This window comes from Chelonia mydas, chromosome 23 (assembly GCF_015237465.2).
Source record: "Chelonia mydas isolate rCheMyd1 chromosome 23, rCheMyd1.pri.v2, whole genome shotgun sequence".
Lineage (NCBI taxonomy): Eukaryota > Metazoa > Chordata > Testudines > Cheloniidae > Chelonia > Chelonia mydas.
In genome coordinates, this window is record NC_051263.2 from 13394279 (window position 1) to 13417141 (window position 22863).

Here is a 22863-nt window from a genome sequence, read left to right on the forward strand (position 1 = left end):
ACCTAGGGCAGGGGCTAGGGTGTCCCCACTCCGGGGTGCTCTCTCTGCACTGGGCACTTCTCTGACCCACTGACCATTACATACAAGTTAAAGCAAATGCAAGTTATTTAATCAACAATTAATTTTAAAAAGGATATGGAAAAATGGGAAAGGTTAAAGGAAACACATCACCCTGCTCTGTGGCAGGGAACATCACAAACAGTGTCCCTGGAACGTCAGGGCAGTTCACAGTCTGTTCCTTGTAAGTCCCAGGCCTCCTTCTCAGGCCCTGGCTGTGCTGCAGGGATGCCATGGGTTGGACACTTGCTCTGGTGGTGGCCTTAGGCTCTAAGTGGCAGGACCCTTCTTCCCAGTGTCATCCCCTCCCTGTCGGGGTTATGATCCAAGCCTGGCCTGCAGAGCCTCTTGGCTGAGGCATCTCCCTGTGCTGGGCCCGCTGCCCAGGGTCCCCTCGCTCTCCCCAGCTGCTCACCGCACCCAGCTCCGGACTGCTCCAGCCCCAGCTGCACCACTCGGTCTCAGCACTGCTGCTGCTCTGCCTCCAGCTCCCTGGGCTGCTTCTCTGGCCCCTCTGGCTCTGGTTGCTGCAGCTCTGCTCCCAGGACAGGTCTGCTCTGCCGGCTGCTTCTGTGACTCTGCTCCCAGCACTGACCTGCTTCCTGGGCTGCTTTTCTGGCCCCTCTGGCTTTGGGGCTGCAGCTCTGCTCCCAGGACAGGGTCTGCTCTCTCTGGGCTGCTTTTCTGGTCCCTCTGGATCTGGCCCAGCTCTGCCCCCCAGATCAGCTCAGGCCCCTGCTTTCTCCTCAGCTCGGCCCCACTCTGTCTGACCCAGGCAAATCCAGCTCACACAGAGGATGGGACCTCCCTGGCCTCCTGACTCCCTGATTAGCCTGCCCACCCTGTCATTCAGGCTGACCTGGAGCATTGGCCTCTCCCCATTGTTCCTGGGGCTGTCAGTCTCAGGGTCCTAATTCCCCATGGACCCTTCCCCTGGGAGCTAGCAGCTAAACCACCCCACTGAGTGTGAGTAAGGGGGCAGCAGTCCCCTTACAGCTCCTGGGGAAAACTTTCTAAGCACAAGGGCAGCTCAGCTCTGGAGCAGGCTGCCAGGCAGGTTGCGGAGGCCCCTCGGGAAAGGTTGTTAAGATCGGGCCGGACAAACCCCCCGCCAGGCACGGTCCAGGTCAGGGATGCTCAAGGGAGCCCCCGCAGCTGAAACCAAAGCCCGAGCCCCGGCACCCCCCACCGCGGGGCTGAGCCCCCGAGCCCCTGGCGTCCCCCCCCGCAGCGCCAGAGCCGGGCAGCCTCCGCGGCGCCCCCTCTCCCCGCCCCGACCCCACCCCCTGGGCAGGGCGGAGGCGGGGCGCTGCTCCGGGTGGGGTCAGGGAGCGGGGCCGCCGGGGCGCCCCTGTCCGCTGCTGGTGCCCGGGGATGCGGCTGCGCCTCCGCTCCCGCAGCCGGTAAGAGCCGCCCGGGCGGGGCCCTGGTGTGTCGCTGGCAGAGCCCGCGGGGAGCAGCCACGGCCGGGAGCCAGCCTGGCCCATGGCCCCAGCGACCCCCTCCCTGCACCCTGAGCTCCCCCCCATTGCCCCAGCTACCCCCTCCCTGCACCCCGACCTGCCCCCCTGCCCCGCACAGCCCCCAGCGACCCCCTCCCTGCACCCCGACCTGCCCCCACACAGCCCCCAGCTGTCCCATCCCTGCACCCCGACCTGCCCCCTGCCCCCGCACAGCCCCAGCTACCTCCTCCCTGCATCCCAACCTGCCCCCTGCCCCCGCACAGCCCCAGCTACCCCCACCCTGCACCCCGACCTGCCCCCGCACAGCCCCAGCTACCCCTCCCTGCACCCCGACCTGCCCCCGCACAGCCCCAGCTACCCCCTCCCTGCCCCCCTCCCTGCCCCCGCACAGCCCCAGCTACCCCCACCCTGCACCCCGACCTGCCCCCCACAGCCCCAGCTACCCCCTCCCTGCACCCCGACCTGCCCCCCACAGCCCCAGCTACCTCCTCCCTGCACCCCGACCAGCCCTCTGCCCCCGCACAGCCACAACTGCCCCCTCCCTGCACCCCGACCTGCCCCCGCACAGCCCCAGCTACCCCCTCCCTGCACCCCGACCTGCCCCCGCACAGCCCCAGCTACCCCCTCCCTGCACCCCGACCTGCCCTCTGCCCCCGCACAGCCACAACTGCCCCCTCCCTGCACCCCGACCTGCCCCCGCACAGCCCCCAGCGACCCCCTGACTGCACCCTGAGCTACCCCCCGATAGCCCCAGCTACCCCCTCCCTGCACCCCGACCTGCCCCCTGCCCCCGCACAGCCCCCAGCTACCCCCTCCCTGCACCCCGACCTGCCCCCACACAGCCCCCAGCGACCCCCTGACTGCACCCTGAGCTACCCCCCGATAGCCCCAGCTACCCCCACCCTGCACCCCGACCTGCCCCCTGCCCCCGCACAGCCCCAGCTACCCCCACCCTGCACCCCGACCTGCCCCCTGCCCCCGCACAGCCCCAGCTACCCCCTCCCTGCACCCCGGCCTGCCCCCGCACAGCCCCAACTACCCCCTCCCTGCACCCCGGCCTGCCCCCGCACAGCCCCAGCTACCCCCTCCCTGCACCCCGACCTGCCCCCCACAGCCCCAGCTACCCCCTCCCTGCACCCCGACCTGCCCCCGCACAGCCCCAACTACCCCCTCCCTGCACCCCGTCCTGCCCCCCACAGCCCCAGCTACCTCCTCCCTGCACCCCGACCTGCCCCCCACAGCCCCAGCTACCCCCTCCCTGCACCCCGACCTGCCCCCGCACAGCCCCAGCTACCCCCTCGATGCACCCCGACCTGCCCCCGCACAGCCCCAGCTACCCCCTCCCTGCACCCCGACCTGCCCCCGCACAGCCCCAGCTACCCCCTCCCTGCACCCCGACCTGCCCCCGCACAGCCCCAGCTACCCCCTCCCTGCACCCCGACCTGCCCCCGCACAGCCCCAGCTACCCCCTCCCTGCACCCCGACCTGCCCCCGCACAGCCCCAGCTACCCCCTCCCTGCACCCCGACCTGCCCCCGCACAGCCCCAGCTACCCCCTCCCTGCACCCCGACCTGCCCCCGCACAGCCCCAGCTACCCCCTCCCTGCACCCCGACCTGCCCCCGCACAGCCCCAGCTACCCCCTCCCTGCACCCCGACCTGCCCCCGCACAGCCCCAGCTACCCCCTCCCTGCACCCCGACCTCCCCCGCACAGCCCCAACTACCCCCTCCCTGCACCCCGACCTGCTGCCTGCCCCCCCACAGCCCCAGCTACCCCCTCCCTGCACCCCGACCTGCCCCCCCCACAGCCCCAGCTCCCCCTCCCTGCACCCCGACCTGCCCCCGCACAGCCCCAGCTACCCCCTCCCTGCACCCCGACCTGCCCCCTGCCCCCGCACAGCCCCAGCTACCCCCTCCCTGCACCCCGACCTGCCCCCTGCCCCCGCACAGCCCCAACTACCCCCTCCCTGCACCCCGACCTGCCCCCGCACAGCCCCAGCTACCCCCACCCTGCACCCCGACCTGCCCCCTGCCCCTGCACAGCCCCAGCTACCCCCTCCCTGCACCCCGACCTGCCCCCGCACAGCCCCAACTACCCCCTCCCTGCACCCCGACCTGCCCCGCACAGCCCCAGCTACCTCCTCCCTGCACCCCAACCTGCCCCCGCACAGCCCCAACTACCCCCTCTCTGCACCCCGACCTGCCCCCGCACAGCCCCAGCTACCTCCTCCCTGCACCCCGACCTGCCCCCCCCAGCCCCAGCTACCCCCTACCTGCACCCCGACCTGCCCCCGCACAGCCCCAGCTACCTCCTCCCTGCACCCCGACCTGCCCCCTGCCCCCGCACAGCCCCAGCTACCCCCTCCCTGCACCCCGACCTGCCCCCGCACAGCCCCAGCTACCTCCTCCGTGCACCCCGACCTGCCCCCGCACAGCCCCAACTACCCCCTCCCTGCACCCCGACCTGCCCCCGCACAGCCCCAACTACCCCCTCCCTGCACCCCGACCTGCCCCCGCACAGCCCCAGCTACCCCCTCCCTGCACCCCGACCTGCCCCCGCACAGCCCCAGCTTCCCCCTCCCTGCACCCCGACCTGCCCCCGCACAGCCCCAGCTACCCCCTCCCTGCACCCCGACCTGCCCCCGCACAGCCCCAGCTACCCCCTCCCTGCACCCCGACCTGCCCCCGCACAGCCCCAGCTACCCCCTCCCTGCACCCCGACCTGCCCCCGCACAGCCCCAGCTACCCCCTCCCTGCACCCCGACCTGCCCCCGCACAGCCCCCAGCTACCCCCTCCCTGCACCCCGACCTGCCCCCTGCCCTGCACAGCCCCCAGCTACCCCCTCCCTGCACCCTGACCTGCCCCCTGCCCTGCACAGCCCCCCGCTACCCCCTCCCTGCACCACGACCTGCCCCCTGACCCCGCACAGCCCCTAGCTCCCCCCTCCCTGCACCCCGACCTGCCCCCGCACAGTCCCTAGCTCCCCCCTCCCTGCACCCCAACCTGTCCCCTGCCCCCGCACAGCCCCTAGCTACCCCCACCCTGCCCCCGCACAGCCCCAGCTACCTCCTCCCTGCACCCCGACCTGCCCCCTGCCCCCGCACAGCCCCAGCTACCTCCTCCCTGCATCCCGACCTGCCCCCGCACAGCCCCAGCTACCCCCTCCCTGCACCCCGACCTGCCCCGCACAGCCCCAGCTACCTCCTCCCTGCACCCCGACCTGCCCCCGCACAGCCCCAGCTACCTCCTCCCTGCACCCCGACCTGCCCCCCCCAGCCCCAGCTACCCCCTACCTGCACCCCGACCTGCCCCCGCACAGCCCCAGCTACCTCCTCCCTGCACCCCGACCTGCCCCCTGCCCCCGCACAGCCCCAGCTACCCCCTCCCTGCACCCCGACCTGCCCCCGCACAGCCCCAACTACCCCCTCCCTGCACCCCGACCTGCCCCCGCACAGCCCCAGCTACCTCCTCCGTGCACCCCGACCTGCCCCCGCACAGCCCCAGCTACCCCCTCCCTGCACCCCGACCTGCCCCCGCACAGCCCCAGCTACCCCCTCCCTGCACCCCGACCTGCCCCCGCACAGCCCCAACTACCCCCTTCCTGCACCCCGACCTTCCCCCGCACAGCCCCAACTACCCCCTTCCTGCACCCCGACCTTCCCCCGCACAGCCCCAGCTACCCCCTCCCTGCACCCCGACCTGCCCCCGCACAGCCCCAGCTACCCCCTCCCTGCACCCCGACCTGCCCCCGCACAGCCCCTAGCTACCCCCTCCCTGAATCCCGACCTGCCCCCCTGCCCCCGCACAGCCCCCAGCTACCCCCTCCCTGCACCCCGACCTGCCCCCTGCCCCTGCACAGCTCTAGCTACCCCCACCCTGCACCCCGACCTACCCCCTGCCCCGCACAGCCCCCAGCTACCCCCTCCCTGCGCCCTGAGCTGCCCCCTGCCCTGCACAGCCCCCAGCTACCCCCTCCCTGCACCACGACCTGCCCCCTGCCCCCGCACAGCCCCTAGCTACCCCCTCCCTGCACCCCGACCTGCCCCCGCACAGTCCCTAGCTCCCCCCTCCCTGCACCCCAACCTGTCCCCTGCCCCCGCACAGCCCCTAGCTACCCCCCCTGCACCCCGACCTGCCCTCCTGCCCCCGCACAGCCCCTAGCTACCCCCACCCTGCCCCCGCACAGCCCCCAGCTACCAGCTCCCTGCACCCTGACCTGCCCCCACACAGCCCCTAGCTACCCCCTCCCTGCACCCCGACCTGGCCCCGCACAGCCCCAGCTACCTCCTCCCTGCACCCCGACCTGGCCCCGCACAGCCCCAGCTACCCCCTCCCTGCACCCCGACCTGCCCCCGCACAGCCCCAGCTACCCCCTTCCCTGCACCCCGACCTGTCCCCTGCTCCCGCACAGCCCCAACTACCCCCTCCCTGCACCCCGACCTGCCCCCTGGCCCCGCACAGCTCCCAGCTACCAGCTCCCTGCACCCTGACCTGCTCCCGCACAGCCCCTAGCTACCCCCTCCCTGCACCCCCATCTGCCCCCTGCCCCCGCACAGCCCCCAGCTATCCCCTCCCTGCACCCTGACCTGCCCCCGCACAGCCCCTAGCTACCCCCTGAATGCACCCTGTGCTACCCCCCCACCGCCCCAGCTACCCCCTCCCTGCATCCCGAACTACCCCCTGCCCCCACACAGCCCCCAGCTACCTCCTCCCTGCACCCCGACCTGCCCCTGCACACCCCCCAGCTACCCCCTCCCTGCACCCTGACCTGCCCCCCTGCCCCCACACAGCCCCTAGCTACCCCCTCCCTGCACCCTGACCTGCCCCCCCAGCTACCTCCTCTCTGAACCCCGACCTATCCACCTGCCTGAACACAGCCCCCAGCTACTCCCTCCAGGCACCCTGAGCAACCCCCTGCCTGAACACAGCCCTGAGCTACCCCCTTCCTACACACAGCTCCTAGTTACCCGCACCCTGAGCTACCCCCCACCTGCATACAGCCCCTAGGTACCCCCTTCCGTCACCCTGAGCTATCGCCCTGGCCGCACACAGCCCCCAGCTACCCCCTCCCTGCACCCTCAGCTACCCCCCTGCCTGCACACAGCCCTTAGCTATCTCCACCCTAAGCTACCCCCTGCCCTCACACAGCCCCCAGCTACCCCCTCCGGGCAGCCTGAGCTACCCCCCTGCCCACACACAACCCCTAGCTACCCCCTCACTACACCCTGACCTACCCCCTGTCCACACACAGCCCCCAGCTACCACCTCCCTGCACCATTACCTATCCCCTCCCTGCACACAGCCTCTAGCTACCCCATCCCTGAATCCTGAGCTACCCCCTGCCTGCACACAGCCACTAGCGACCCCCTGCCTGCAGCCTGACCTACCCCCCTCCCTGCACACAGCCCTCAGCTACCCCATCCCTGCACCGTCAGCTACCCCCTCCCTGCACACAGCCCCTAGCTACCCCCTCCCTGCACCCTCAGCTACCCCCTCCCTATACCCTGAGCTACCCCCCTGCCCACACACAGCCCCTAGGTACACCTCTCCCTGCACCCTGAGCTACCCCACTGCCCACACACAACCCCTAGCTACCCCTCTTCTTTCACCCTGAGCTACCTGCTGCCTGTACACAGCCCTTCACTACCCCTCTCTCTGCACCCTGAGCTACCCCCCTGCCTTCCCAGTGAGCTATGCCCTCCTTGCACCCTGAGCTACCCCCTGCCTGCACATAGCCCCTAGCTAACCCATTCCTGCACACTGACCTACCCCCTGCCTGCACGCTGGCCCTAGCTACCCCCTCTCTGCACCCTGAGCTACCCCCTTGCCTTACCCTTGAGTTACACCCTCCCCGTACCCGGATCTACAGTCCTAGTGCCCCATAGGAGCTACAGATCCACTAGCAGATGTATGCCTGCGACAAGGGACCAGTTCAATCAGCACACCAGAGTGCTGTGTCTAGTCTAGTACAAAAATACCTCTCCTATGACTTCTCCTTTAATACATTGATATAAAGAAATAATGTATTCTACTTTAGGTCTTGTCGGTTACTACCCTTATCACCGCCCTTATCCTTGTTCCTGCTGGTTCAAACAAACATCCTTATCCATTATCTTGTCAGCCCCTCTTCATCCTTAGAATCAATAGGTGTGTTCCTGTACCATCTCTTACATTTGTATTTGTGGTGTTATTTGAGAACTTTGTGTGTCTTTGAACCATCTCTCAGGTCAGGAATGACTTTAGTTGGTTAGCCAATACCCAGTGTTACTATTGTCCCGAGACGAGGCCTACTTCGGTTCTCAGCCTTTGGTTCATACTGTGAGTTATGCCTAGAGCAGCAAGGCCTGCACCCACATTGGTCACACAGGCCTTCAGACTAATGTGCATTAAACGCTAGGACTTCACAGGGGAGTCATGTAGACATAGGGCAGAACAGAGCATTGGCAGATTCCACCGGCGACCCTGGAGGGCTTAAATACGGTGCACTCTGGGGCAGGGCAGAAAATGGAACTTTTTCCCCTGTGGAAACTTTAAATGAATTTCCATTGAAATTTTCAGCAATAAAATTTTAACTTTTCATCGAAAAGCTGATCACCTGAAAAGTGGGTGTGGGGGGGAATATTAGGTTTCGGCAAATGAACGATGAAGATTTTCAGCTGAAAACTTCCAAAAACAAAAATATTTTGGGGCTTTTGGTTTTCCAACGAAAAATCAAAAACGTTCAAAGAAAGTAGAGACTCCACAAATAAATAAATAAATACATCACTTAGTCAATCTACTTTTCTATTGAAAATAGCTCTGGATTTAAAATTCTCAGCTGGCCCTCGTGCACTCATCATTACGAATGTGTTCCTTCCTCAGTACCATTGGTGGGCTGGCGCTGTACAGTCAGGTTTCATACAGCCCAATCCCTGCCCTAATAATCTGTCATGGGTTATACTCTGAACTGGAGTGTTAAACTTTCCAGTATCCTTTGTTACGGTCTATCCTGTGTACGTCTGTGGCCTGGCCTAGCTGCCCAGTCACTCTCAGTGTCAGGTCTTGGGTATACACCAGATCTGGATACTCCACTGAGCTACCTGAAATCTCTGCTAAAACCAACTTCACCTTGTCCCTCTTGCCCATTCACTGTTAGGTAGCTTAGCCACCCAAGATTGAGCATCTTCTTCCCCTCTTCAGTGAGACACTGGATCATCTTATCTGGTACCTATTGCACTTTTGCCCAGAGGGAGAATCCCCACATCCAGATTTTGGGGCTGTCTCTATAATAGGCCCAAACTGGAACTCGAATCCATACCCCCAAACTCTGGGGAAGGTCAGATTAGGATCCCAGCTGGAGCTAAACCTCAGGTCCCATCTCCAGTTGCTTGGTCCCAATCCAGCATCTCCCTTCCCCCTAGTCCCCTCTTGCACTGATCAGCCACAGTCATCTTAGTGTTTAGAAACTGAGCCAGTTTAGAGTCTTTAACCCGAGAGGGGACGTCACTTTCTACGAGAGAGAGAGAGGGAGGGAGCCAGGGATAGCTCAGTGGTTTGAGCATTGGCCTGCTAAACTGAGGGTTGTGAGTTCAATCCTTGAGAGGGCCATTTAGGGATCTGGGGCAAAAATTGGGGATTGGTCCTGCTTTGAGCAGGGGGTTGGACTAGACACCTGCTGAGTCCCTTCCAACCCTGATATTCTATGAAGACATGCTCTAGCTCAGCCAGAAGTTAGCAGCTCAATGCAGGGGTCCCTGGGGGAGGCTCTCTGGCCTGGGCTGTGCAGACGCTCTGACTAGATGGTTCCATTGGTCCCTTCTGGCCTTTAAATGTACGATTCTGAAAATAAACTGCCCTGGAATCCTCATGAGAACAGACTAATGGAGAGAGAATGAGGCAGGTTAACGTGTGAGGACAAAAATAACATTGTGAGAGCGGGTTCTTCAATCCCACTTCACAGCGTGTGATACGCCGCTGGGCTGCTAGCTCGGGGTCAGGCCCAGGGAGCTCACTGCTGGGCAGGGGAAGTGGTGTCTGCACAGGGGACTCTGCAGATGCTCAGGGCGCTGTCAGCTCATCCTGTGGTTCCCTCCCCACACAGCTGCACAGAGCAGCTGGACTGGGTGTGCAGAGCTGCTGAGCAGGACCCACTGCTTAGGGCATGAACACTCCTCTCTCCTCCCTCTTCTGAGCAGCAGCTGGTCGCTCTCTAATCCTGCCACGTCTGTTTCCATTAATATCCCCACCAGGGCTGGAGAGCCGGGTCTAGTTCTGCCCTGGCTGCCCTGGGGTTTGGGCCAGTGGGAGACAGCCAGGATCTAGCCCAGAAGCAATACGGGGTGGGATGCTCTGTGAGATCAATTATATCCCCTGGGGCAGACTTCACAGCTCTTGTCTCTGTGGTTTTCCCTGTTTTCCAGCCTTCAGGCGCTTCCCCTCTTTGGGTGAAATAGTCTGGGATCACTGGCCTTCAAAGCAGGTTCCAGGTTGGTCATTGTCACTCAGGCTTTTGGACAGACTGGGAGATGCAGGGAAGAAGGACAATCTTGTGGCAAGGGCAGTGGACTGGCACTCAAGCGCCCTGGGTTCAGTCCCTGACTCAGCTGCAGACTCTTGTGTGCCCTGGGCTCAGTCACTTATTCTCTCTCTGTGCCTTGGTTTCCCCATCTGTGAAATAAGGATGAGTTGCCCTACCTCTCAGGTGTGTGTGAGGATAAACCCTATTAATGATTGTGAGGGGCTCGGATACTCCAGTGACAGGGATGTACCAGGAGAGGGAGAGCATTGATGGGAAGAGCTGTTTTATCTCAGGGCTTCTCTATAGACAGGGAAATTTACCAGTGTAATTAAACCGCTCTAGCTTTGCTGGTGTAACTCCCACTCTTATTGTGGAATCAGAGCCTTTGTCAGGTTTACTCATCGGTTCTAAGGCCAGAAGGAACCACTGTGGTCACATAGTCTCACCCCCTGTATAACACAGGTCAGAGAACTGCCCCAAAATAACTCCTGTTTGAACTATAGCTTCTCTTTGAGAAAAACATACACCCTTGATTTAAAAATTGTTGGTAAAGGAGAATCCACCACAGCCCTTGGTAAGTTTTTCCCATGGTTAATTATCCTCACCATTAAAAATGTGCAGCTTATCATTAATTTTGCTTTCAAAACAAGATAAGATAAACCAGAAAAAGGCTCTTATACCAGAACCCAGTGTGCACAGGGATTTATAGTGGTATAACTGGAGCAGTATAAATTCACCCCTTAGCTGATACCAGATAACTTCCCATGAAGTACTCTAGCGCAGTGGTTCTCAAACTTTTGTACTGGTGACCCCTTTCACAAGCCTCACAGTGTTTTCCCAGGAATTGAAATTAGGGGGAGTGTTCAAATGTACGGGGGGGGGGGGGGGGGGGGGGGGTCAGGGCCGATGAGGCGTGAGACCGTGAGGGTGAAGGTGGGCTGTATGGCACCACAGTAAAAACTGAAAAATGTTTCATGACCATTTTATTAGATTTTAAAATCATCACACAAATTAACGTTGGCTTCTCAAGCCTTCTATGAAGCACTGCATCTACATCCTTCTTTATTTCTTGTTATAATTTTGCACAACTCTGTTAATGAACTTCATGAATGTAATGCCGTCATCTTTGGTGGCCTCTCGTGTGTCCGGTACTTCCATTCCTTCGGTTGATATGCTCATTAGTTCATTCACATGATCAGGCAGAAGGCGACGTCTTTCAGAACACAAAATTCTATTCAATAATGAAAAAGAACGCTCGACTGTAGCTGTTGTGACTGGGAGTAGCAAGAGATGAATTCCTACTTCTTTCATCCCAGGAAACACAGCATAAAGATCGGGTCAAGCCACTAGTGATGATAAAAAAGAAGTTGAAGTCAAATCTTCATTCATTCGTCGTATGATATTCCACTCTGTGTTCAAATTCTCTATTCTTTCCTGAGTACATGGCAGCCCTATTGCTGGTAGTGCCTCACTCCACTCAACTGTCTGTGGTTTCATAAGACAGGGATCTGTAAAAGCTACGTAGAGGTTGAGTAGAATCTAGAAATCACTGTTGTAGATTTTTAAGAATCAAGTCTGTGTACTTTTTCAGTTGTCTTAACAAACACTTCTTGTCCTCTTCACTTAAGGATTCAATATAAAGGCCTTCATTAGTCAACTTCTGGACTAAAGTCTTTGCTTCTTCCAGTACTTTTTCAATGGATAGCTCTCTGATTGATCCAAGTGTAGCTTCTGTTGCTGGACAAAGATCTACTGCTGTTGAAGCAGATGCCTGGATGGCATTGTTTAATGACCCAAGTGGTTTCACCAGTAGACTTACAAGAGAGAGAATGGCAATAGTCTTCTCTGAACGTAGTAGCAAAAGTAATCCATCAGCCTCACTACTTAGATCCATCCCATCTTGGTAGATACTTTCCAAAGCCAGTAATACCGGCTGGAGTAATTTTAAGACAACAGCCAAGGATCGCTCATGAAAAAGCCAGAGGGTTTTCCCAGGTTGGACTAATTTGAACTTCAGTCCCAGTGTATCTTCTATATTTTCCAAGATATTCAGGCTTTTCGGATTCTTGCTGAAAAAAGAATATAATGAAGATATTAAATTTATAGCTTTTTTAATGTCTTTTGAAGAGTCTGCAGCTCGTACTAGCGCTATTTGAAGTAGATGGCCTCTGCAGTGTGTACAAGAGAGACTAGGGTTATACTTTTCTCTGAACAAAGCTTGTACTCCACCATGTCTTCCAGAGAAGTTTGCAGCTCCATCAAATGCACAAGTAGCCATCTGTTTGGGGTCTCATTGACAAGCATTTAACTCTTCTAAGATGTGATAGATGACTCAGTCCCCCGGAGGAGAGAGTCCCCGACCACCACCACCCGCCTCCTTCTCTTGGGAGTGGTGGTCGGGGACTCTCTCCTCCGGGGGACTGAGTCATCTATCTGCCGCCCTGACCGGGAAAACCGAGAAGTCTGCTGCTTGCCAGGGGCTAAGATTCGTGATGTGACGGAGAGACTGCCGAGACTCATCAAGCCCTCGGATCGCTACCCCTTCCTGCTTCTCCACGTGGGCACCAATGATACTGCCAAGAATGACCTTGAGCGGATCACTGCGGACTACGTGGCTCTGGGAAGAAGGATAAAGGAGTTTGAGGCACAAGTGGTGTTCTCGTCCATCCTCCCCATGGAAGGAAAAGGACGGGGCACGGACCGTCGGATCGTGGAAGTCAACGAATGGCTACGCAGGTGGTGTCGGAGAGAAGGCTTTGGATTCTTTGACCATGGGATGGTGTTCCATGAAGGAGGAGTGCTGGGCAGAGATGGGCTCCATCTTACGAAGAGAGGGAAGAGCATCTTTGCGAGCAGGCTGGCTAACCTAGTGAGGAGGGCTTTAAACTAGGTTCACCGGGGGAAGGAGTCCAAAGCCCTGAGGTAAGTGGGAAAGCGGGATACCGGGAGGAAACACAGGCAGGAACGTCTGTGAGGGGCGGGCTCCTGCCTCATACTGAGAAGGAGGGGCGATCAGCAGGTTATCTCAAGTGCTTGTATACAAATGCACAAAGCCTTGGAAACAAGCAGGGAGAACTGGAGGTCCTGGTGATGTCAAGGAGTTATGATGTCATTGGAATAACAGAGACTTGGTGGGATAACTCACATGACTGGAATACTGTCATGGATGGTTATAAACTGTTCAGGAAGGACAGGCAGGGCAGAAAAGGTGGGGGAGTAGCACTGTATGTAAGGGAGCAGTATGACTGCTCAGAGCTCCGGTATGAAACTGCAGAAAAACCTGAGTGTCTCTGGATTAAGTTTAGAAACGTGAGCAACAAGAGTGATGTAGTGGTGGGAGTCTGCTATAGACCACCGGACCACGGGGATGAGGTGGATGAGGCTTTCTTCCGGCAACTCGCAGAAGCTACTAGATCGCACGCCCTGGTTCTCATGGGTGACTTTAATTTTCCTGATATTTGCTGGGAGAGCAATACAGCGGTGCATAGACAATCCAGGAAGTTTTTGGAAAGCGTAGGGGACAATTTCCTGGTGCAAGTGCTAGACAAGCCAACTAGGGGGGGAGCTTTTCTTGACCTGCTGCTCACAAACAGGGAAGAATTAGTGGGGGAAGCAAAAGTGGACGGGAATCTGGGAGGCAGTGACCATGAGTTGGTTGAGTTCAGGATCCTGACGCAGGGAAGAAAGGTAAGCAGCAGGATACGGACCCTGGACTTCAGGAAAGCAGATTTCGACTCCCTCAGGGAGCGGATGGGTAGGATCCCCTGGGGGACTAACATGAAGGGGAAAGGAGTCCAGGAGAGCTGGCTGTATTTCAAGGAATCCCTGTTGAGGTCACAGGGACAAACCATCCCGATGAGTCGAAAGAATAGTAAATATGGTAGGCGACCAGCTTGGCTTAACGGTGAAATCCTAGCGGATCTTAAACATAAAAAAGAAGCTTACAAGAAGTGGAAGGTTGGACATATGACCAGGGAAGAGTATAAAAATATTGCTCGGGCATGTAGGAATGAAATCAGGAGGGCCGAATCGCACCTGGAGCTGCAGCTAGCAAGAGATGTCGAGAGTAACAAGAAGGGTTTCTTCAGGTATGTTGGCAACAAGAAGAAAGCCAAGGAAAGTGTGGGCCCCTTACTGAATGAGGGAGGCAACCTAGTGACAGAGGATGTGGAAAAAGCTAATGTGCTCCATGCTTTTTTTGCCTCTGTCTTCACTAACAAGGACAGCTCCCAGACTGCTGCGCTGGGCATCACAACATGGGGAGTAGATGGCCAGCCCTCTGTGGAGAAGGAGGTGGTTAGGGACTATTTAGAAAAGCTGGACGTGCACAAGTCTATGGGGCCGGACGAGTTGCATCCGAGAGTGCTAAAGGAATTGGCGGATGTGATTGCAGAGCCATTGGCCATTATCTTTGAAAACTCGTGGCGAACGGGGGAAGTCCCAGATGACTGGAAAAAGGCTAATGTAGTGCCAATCTTTAAAAAAGGGAAGAAGGAGGATCCTGGGAACTACAGGCCAGTCAGCCTCACCTCAGTCCCCGGAAAAATCATGGAGCAGGTCCTCAAGGAATCAATCCTGAAGCACTTACACGAGAGGAAAGTGATCAGGAACAGTCAGCATGGATTCACCAAGGGTAGGTCATGCCTGACTAATCTAATAGCCTTCTATGATGAGATTACTGATTCTGTGGATGAAGGGAAAGCAGTGGATGTATAGTTTCTTGACTTTAGCAAAGCTTTTGACACGGTCTCCCACAGTATTCTTGTCAGCAAGTTAAAGAAGTATGGGCTGGATGAATGCACTATAAGGTGGGTAGAAAGTTGGCTAGATTGTCGGGCTGAACGGGTAGTGATCAATGGCTCCATGTCTAGTTGGCAGCCGGTGTCAAGTGGAGTGCCCCAGGGGTCGGTCCTGGGGCCGGTTTTGTTTAATATCTTCATAAATGATCTGGAGGATGGTGTGGATTGCACTCTCAGCAAATTTGCGGATGATAATAAACTGGGAGGAGTGGTAGATACGCTGGAGGGCAGGGATAGGATACAGAGGGACCTAGACAAATTGGAGGATTGGGCCAAAAGAAACCTGATGCGGTTCAATAAGGATAAGTGCAGGGTCCTGCACTTAGGACGGAAGAACCCAATGCACCGCTACAGACTAGGGACCGAATGGCTAGGCAGCAGTTCTGCGGAAAAGGACCTAGGGGTTACAGTGGATGAGAAGCTGGATATGAGTCAGCAGTGTGCCCTTGTTGCCAAGAAGGGCAATGGCATTTTGGGATGTATAAGTAGGGGCATAGCGAGCAGATCGAGGGATGTGATCGTTCCCCTCTATTCGACATTGGTGAGGCCTCATCTGGAGTACTGTGTCCAGTTTTGGGCCCCACACTACAAGAAGGACGTGGATAAATTGGAGAGAGTCCAGCAAAGGGCAACAAAAATGATTAGGGGTCTGGAACACATGACTTATGAGGAGAGGCTGAGGGAACTGGGATTGTTTAGTCTGCGGAAGAGAAGAATGAGGGGGGATTTGATAGCTGCTTTCAACTACCTGAGAGGTGGTTCCAGAGAGGATGGTTCTAGACTATTCTCAGTGGTAGAAGAGGACAGGACAAGGAGTAATGGTCTCAAGTTGCAGTGGGGGAGGTTTAGGTTGGATATTAGGAAAACATTTTTCACTAAGAGGGTGGTGAAACACTGGAATGCGTTACCTAGGGAGGTGGTAGAATCTCCTTCCTTGGAAGTTTTTAAGGTCAGGCTTGACAAAGCCTTGGCTGGGATGATTTGATTGGGGATTGGTCCTGCTTTGAGCAGGGGGTTGGACTAGATGACCTCCTGAGGTCCCTTCCAACCCTGATATTCTATGATTCTATGATTCTATGTGGGTTATCACAGAGGCAGCCAATCTGTCTTCTATAACTTGAACATCTAGAAATGTATCTACTGGCCTATCACTGACATCAAGATAACGTACACAATGACTTAATACTTGATGACTATTTGCATCAGTGCATTCATCAACCATGTATGCAAATTTTTTGAATGTGGTGAGAGAGTTCTTCACTTTTTCAACTGCTGAGTCTTTCACTGTTGCACCGCATGCTTCTAGCCAGTCAGTGGAGTTTCTTACAGAAAGATAGTGAGCATTTGATTTAAAAATTGACTAATTTGACTAATTTGACTAATGGAGAATCCACCACAGCCCTTGGTAATATTTCCCATGGTTAATTATCCTCACTGTTAAAAATTTACTCTGTATAAATTATATTGCTTCTAAAATGACATAAGATAAACCAGAAAAAGGCTCTCTTATACCACAATCTGGGTGTGCACAGGGCCTTACACTGGTATAACTGGAGCGGTATAAATTCACCCTTTAGCTGATACCAGACAACTTGCCATGAAGTACTATAGGGGCAGGGGTTGTGTGGTTCATGGGGGTAGGTGCTGAATCGAGTCCATCTGCTTTGGGAACGTCAGGGTGCCCACAGCTTTCACACAGCTGCCTCTGTTGCCTCAGGAGGAAATGATAAATGTTCATCCCACAGGGAAGGTTGGGGCAGCTGAGAACTGGACTGGCTGCTAAGCATCCGCGCAGTGTGGTTCTGCCAGAGGAGCTTTATCACAAATCCCCATGACAGCTGGCACTGATCACTCTTGTTTGCAGTCTGCCCGAGGGCCAAAGATAGAATGGGCCATGGGGATGCCGCTCCTCGCACCCCTACAGCTGGTCTCACACACAGATTTGGCACATACATAACTAGCACAACACTTTTGGCCAAACCTTCCAAAATGGGCAGTGATTTTTGGAGCCCAACATGAGACAGCTTAAGGGGTAACAGACTATATTAGCCCCCACATACTGGAAATCAGCCCCTTTAAGGTAGCTTAAATGCGGCCCCCAAAATCACTAATCGTTTCTGAAAGTCTTGGTCTCTGTGCTTAACGATGTGATAAGCCAAGCATGATATTTAAAAACAATATTATATCGATCTACCCCCATATACATCCTCTGACTGTCTCCCTCTCTCTATCCCCATACAGAGCCATTTATCTATATATCAGTCTATCTGTCGATCTCTCTTTTGCCGGCTCTGTGCAGCTGACTCCTTCAAGTCTCTGTGTGGAGTCGTCTCTGCTCCTGTCAGGGTCTGTGCAGTGAGGCAGCTGCAGGGTCTGTGCAGCAGGAGGAACTCACTCTGCGGACGCTCTTGCTGCATGTATCAGCTGCACTTGCAGCTCTGGCTGGGGAATGGGGTGAATTATCCTTCTTTACATTGCGCTATGCGCTGTTCGTGATCCTGTCACCAACCTCCTTTTCATCTTTCCACGGTGGAGACTTTCCCTGTTCCTGTTCCTGCGGCAGGTCTGGGTTGGGTCTCTCCAGGTGAAAGCTCCGGAGCCATTTCTCTGTCACAAGAGAACCGACCCTCTTACACAGGGGCCTGATCCCAAGGCCAGTGAAGTCAGTGGAGTCTTTCCATTGCCACCAACGGGCTTCGGATCAGGCCCTTTCTGGGCAGCATTGTTTGAGCTACAAGCAGGGCTCCGCTGCCATCCAAGGGTGCCAGCAGCTCAGCCTGACCCACAGCCCCAGGGGTCACTCTGCGTTAGAGCTGCCAGAATGTTCTCATCGAAAAATGACAGATTTTTCAAAGTGAGAATTTTTGTCCAACATTGTCATTATTTCCAAAATTTTCATTTTTTCAGACAAAATTAAAACTGTTTTTGGAGTTTTCTAAAAACAAATCTGAAAACTTAAAAGATAAAATGAAAATTTACATTAAAAAAACAATATTTGCTGAGAATTTTTTTTTATTAAAGTTTCAGCTTTTGGATTTCCCCTCCCTCCATTTTTACCATTTTGGCACCACAAATGGAGGAGAAATGGGGGACAACAGCAAAAAAAATTCTTCACAGATGGTTTTGTAACAATGATTCTTTTAAAAATGCAAAACGTATTTACCCTTTTTCACCCCGTCGTCTTCTAGGCTCGGCTTATGACAGGTAGTGTCATACTGTGCTCCTCTGACCCTCACCTGAGCATCTGAGCTCCCCCAAACATCCCCTGTCCAGCTCCTCTGCAGAGCTGACTCCATCCCAGGAGTGAAATGTGCCCAGCCACCATCCCAGGACAATCTGTTTCTGCATCAATTACTATGAAGAGTTGATCTGCAAAACTTGTATTCCTGACACATTTCCCTTGAGGCCCTCGGCTGTCTGGCTTCCCGCAGAGGTGTTAACATCTATTCACAAGACTCCCCCGTTTCTTTGGCCTTTTGCTCTGGTTCCCCCACTTGCTTATTCACACTGATTCCAGCTCCCCACCTGCTCAGAGGTCGCTTCTGGATGCTTATTCTCAACTGCCTTGTGTTCTTCCCCATCCAGCCGTGCCCTGGTACCCGTCTCTCAGCAGGCACAGCGGAACCCTCAGGATCCCAGAATGGGGAGTGGGGGCAGTCAGGGCAGATGTGGCTGGAGCTGGGTGTGGAGGACGGGGCGGAGGAGACTAAACAGTCTCATGGTAGGTGTTCTCTGGAGGAGGGGGGAATTCACCCCTATGCCGAGGGTCCCACATGAGGCCCAGGCCCCATTTATTTCCCTCTTAAGCCCAGAGGGTGAATTTCCCCCAGAGGAGCTGGGTCCTTCTCACCAGGGACTGGAGACCAGGATGGAGGCAAAAGGTTCAGGCTCATCCAACAACCCAGGCTCCCAACCACGCAGTGACCTTTCACCCTGGCCCAGCTGTGCCTTTAGCCAGGAGCTGTCTCCGTCCCCAGGCAGTGAGATGCGACAGGAGACATTTCCTCAGTGACATGTTTAGACAAGCAAGTAAACCAGGCCCGCTCAGTTCTCAATACTCCAGCCCTAAATAGAGACGCTGTGGTCAGGGCGGGGAAGGTAGGTGGTGCAGGGCAGGAAACAGGGAGCGGTGACGAATATCAGACCTGAGGAGGGGAGAGAGCATGTCAGAGAGAGGCTGTGACATCTCTACTGCCCTAGCGCTACAGAGCACAGGGGGTCTGGGAGCAGGGAGAGGGGCTGGCTGGAGAATCCAACCCTGGGTAGCAGATGGGGCAGATCGGAGCAGAGAGAGACACCAGAACTTCCCTTCTCCTGAAGTTGAACAGGGCAGAGGGGGTAGGTGGGATCTGGGTGCCACTGGGAATTGTGCCCTGCTGACCAAGACAGGCCCTGGCCCAGGGAGTCGGCAGATCCCCTTTAGCGGCAGAGAGGGTTGCGCTGTTGTGATGTTCGAGGGAGTGGGACTGTCCCAAACCAGCACAGGGCCAGCGCTCGGGGCTGGAGATGGGCCGGGGCGAGCAGTCGGCCCAGGCTGGGGTTACAGTCAAAGATTCACAGAGTTTAAGGCCAGGAGGCACCATTTGCCCATCCAGTCTGACCCCCTGATAACCCAGAGCAGAGAACTTCCCCCAGCTCCCCTGCACTGAGCCCAGTCACTTGTTTGACTAAAGCATCCCCCAGAAAGGTCTCCAGCCTGGCTGTGACTCCCCCACTTCCCTGGGGAGCTGGCGCTGGGGGGTTAATCCCCCGCACGGGGAGAAACTGCTGCCTCCTTTCTCACTGGAGTTTGCCCAGACTCTGCGTCCGGCCCTTGGGTCTGGTTCTGTCTGTCTCTGCTGCACTGAGGAGCCCGTCAGCACCTGCGGTTTCTCCCCTGGAAGGAGCTTGGACACCGTGACCAGCCCAGCTGTCTGACCAGCTCCACACCCGCAGCTCCCCCCGGCCTCTCCTGTCAGGCCTCTTCTCCAGCCCTCGCAGCGTTTTCTGGCTCTGCTCTGCACCCGCTGCACTTTTCCAACAGCCTTTTGAACTGGGGCCCCCAGAACTGGACGCAGGATCCAGTTTCGGCCTCACCAAGGCCGCACGCCGGGGGAAATCCCCTTCCTGATCCTGCTCCCCTCCTTACACAGCCCAGGAGCGCATCAGCCCTAGGGTTGCCAACTTTCTAATTGCACAAAACTGAACACCCTTGCCCCGCTCCCTGCCCCACCCCTTCCCCGAGGCCACACCTTCTGGTCACTCCATCCCCACTCCCTCCTTCGTTTGCTCTCCCCCACCCTCACTCACTCGCTCATTTACACCGGACTGGGGCAGGGGACTGGGGTGTGAGAGGGGGTGAGGGCTCCGGGGTGGGGCCAGAAATGTGGGGTTCAGAGTGCAGGAGTGGGATCAGAGGATTGGGGTGCGGGAGTAGGTGAGGGCTCTGGCTGGGGGTGCAAGCTCTGGGGTGGAGCCGGGGCTGAGGGGTTTGGGTGCAGGAGGGGGCTCCGGGCTGGGTCAGGGGTTGGGGTGTGGGAGGGCGTGCGGAGTGCAGGCTCTGAGGGAGTTTGGGTGCGGGAGGGGCTGAGGTGTGCAGGCTCCGGCCAGCGCTGACCTCAGGAGGCTCCTGGGAAGCAGCCAGCATGTCCTTCCAGCTGCTGATTTCCCTGTCCAAGCCGCTGAGTGACTCTCCCCTTCCCCCCACAGCACCCCCCTCGGATTTCACCCACGGCAACATCACCCGCCTGGGGCTGGGCGCCATGGTCCTGCTCGTCCTGGGGCTGATCCTGGCTGAGGCCTACTACAGCTGCCCAACGGGAGCCCTCTAGGTGAGGTGACCTCCCCCTCCTTCTGTGCCCCTTGCTCCCCCAGGGGCTGGGCCAGGGCAACACAGGCCCCTCTAACCCGCTGTCTCTCTGTGCTCCCAGGAGCCTGGATCCGGCCATGCGGAGAAGAGAATCTCCCCAGGGAATGAGCAGCTTCCCCTTGGGGGGCTGAGACTCCAGCACAAACTCCCCTGCCCCACAAACACCCCTTCCTCCGAGATCCCCACCACCACCACTCCTGATCTGACAGCCGCACCTCAATATTGAATCCCTGATCCCTGGCCCCACAGCACCAGCCCCTGTGATGGGCGCGTTGGGCTCCCCACAGAGCAGTCCCTGGAAGGCGCTGGGGTCTTACTCTCTGGCCCAGCTGGGCCGGTCTCTGCTTCGGGCTGGACTGAGGGGATTGGGGGGTGGGCAGGGCTGGGACTGGGGCAGAGGGTTGGGGCCCAGGAGGGAGTCAGGGGTGCAGGCTCTGGGTTGCGCTTAACTCAAAAAGCTCCCAAAAGCAGCAGCATGTCCTCCCTCTGACTCCTACACTGAGGCACAGACAGGTGGCTCTGTGCATTGCCCCATCTGCATGCACCGCCTCTGCAGCTCCCATTGGCCGTGGTTCCCAGCCAATGGAAGCTGCAAGGGTGGCGCTAGGGGCAGCGTGCGGAGCCCCCTGGCTGCCCCTACATGTAGGAGCTGGAGGGGGGACATGCCAGCTGCTTCCCGGGAGCCATGTGGTGCGGAGGCTAGCAGGGAGCCTGCCAGCCCTGCTGTGCACCACTGCCAACCGGACAGTCAATGGCCCGGTCAGTGGTGCTGACCAGAGCCGCCAGGATCCCTTTTCGAACGGGTGTTCCGGTCGAAAACTGGACACCTGGTCACCCTACCTAGCATTTTCCCAGCTGATGGCTGGGTAGTTAAATCCCCCAGTACCAGCAGGGCTCAGCGCTGAGCCCCGAGCTGGGCCCCCCATCCCGCAGAATCCCAGCGCTCCGAGAGAGAGCCCACTGTAAGGATAAGGTCTTGTCCTGTAGCCATATTTTTTGGCCTGTAGCCATACTGGAAGGCCTAACGCCTAAGGCCTTCGTCTGCGGCCAGATTAAAAGAGCAGCAGCCATTAGCTGAGAAGCAGGAAGTCACATCCTCACCTTCCATCTAAATGATATTAAAACAATGTAATATCAAGCTGTTAAGGAGGAGACCCCGTCCTAATGGCACCCACTATCACCAGATAAAGAAACAGATCTTAAGATGGTTAAAGAAAACTTACTTTGATAGCATTCTGTCTGGCAAGAAATCACTGCTCAATAGCTGTGGTTGTGAACTCCTCATTTCTTTATTGTTCTGTCCCCACTTCCCTATTGTTTGTCTGTATGATCTCTGTCTGGTTCTTTGATTATTTCTGTCTGTTACATAATTAATTTTGCTAGGTGTAAATTAATTAAGGTGGTGGGGAATGCTTGGTTAGAGAATTTTGTTAGGATTGGTTAGTGAAATTTTAGTATAATGATTGGTTAAGGTATAGCTAAGCAGGACTCAAGTTTCACTATATAAACTGGGGTCCAAAAGGAAGTTCTTTGGGAACCAGCTCCAGAACACAACCCCAAGATCAGAGCTGCCAGACCTCAACACTCTGCCAATGACACCGTGCAGAAACTGGAGCCCCCCAGATGGACCTGATCCTGACTGGCCATCAAGAAAAGTTAATCTGTCTTATTGGGAGTGGCGAGCACTGTTATATGCTTAGCGTGTGCAGTCTGTTTTTCATTATTGTCAATAAATAGAGAATAAGGATATTACTGGGTAAGGCTCTGTCACTGGTAAAAGGTCCTGCAAATCTGCAGAAAATTATGCCCTGAGCCCTAGGAATTGGATACGGGTGGATACCCCTAGAGTGTGAGTAACAGAATTTTGTGCTGGTAACACCCAGCCCCCTGTGTGTGGGGATGCTGCGTCTGGCCCTGGCACTGGAATAACGGCACTTACTGCCCCCCAGGTGTCTGTCCCCCTCCTCTCTCTGCAGGGGGGTTCCCCAGCCCCTTTTCTCTCCCCCCTTTCTCCCTAGACCTCCCTCTGCATCTGTTTCTATTGCACAAACCCCCAGAGCTTCCTTTCCCCTGCCCCCCCCCAAATCTCCCCACCCCAGGGGGCGGCTGTGAAAACGGAGCCTCCAAATGTCCCCTCATGGTGGGTTCAGCCGAAGAAGGTGAGTGAGACGTTCGGGCAGCATCACGAGAACCTGGATG

General features: G+C 57.2%; 1 protein-coding gene and 1 long non-coding RNA gene across 2 annotated transcripts in view; one reads left to right on the forward strand and one right to left on the reverse strand.

Annotated features, from left to right (window-relative positions):
- LOC102936082 (butyrophilin subfamily 3 member A2) overlaps window positions 1-22863 on the reverse strand; it is a 254758-nt gene that overhangs the window by 138216 nt on the left and 93679 nt on the right. The window lies entirely within an intron of this gene.
- On the forward strand, window positions 1348-21077 carry LOC119564916. The gene is made up of 3 exons (XR_005223693.2): window positions 1348-1460; window positions 20505-20626; window positions 20726-21077. It is a non-coding gene; the product is annotated as an uncharacterized LOC119564916 (long non-coding RNA).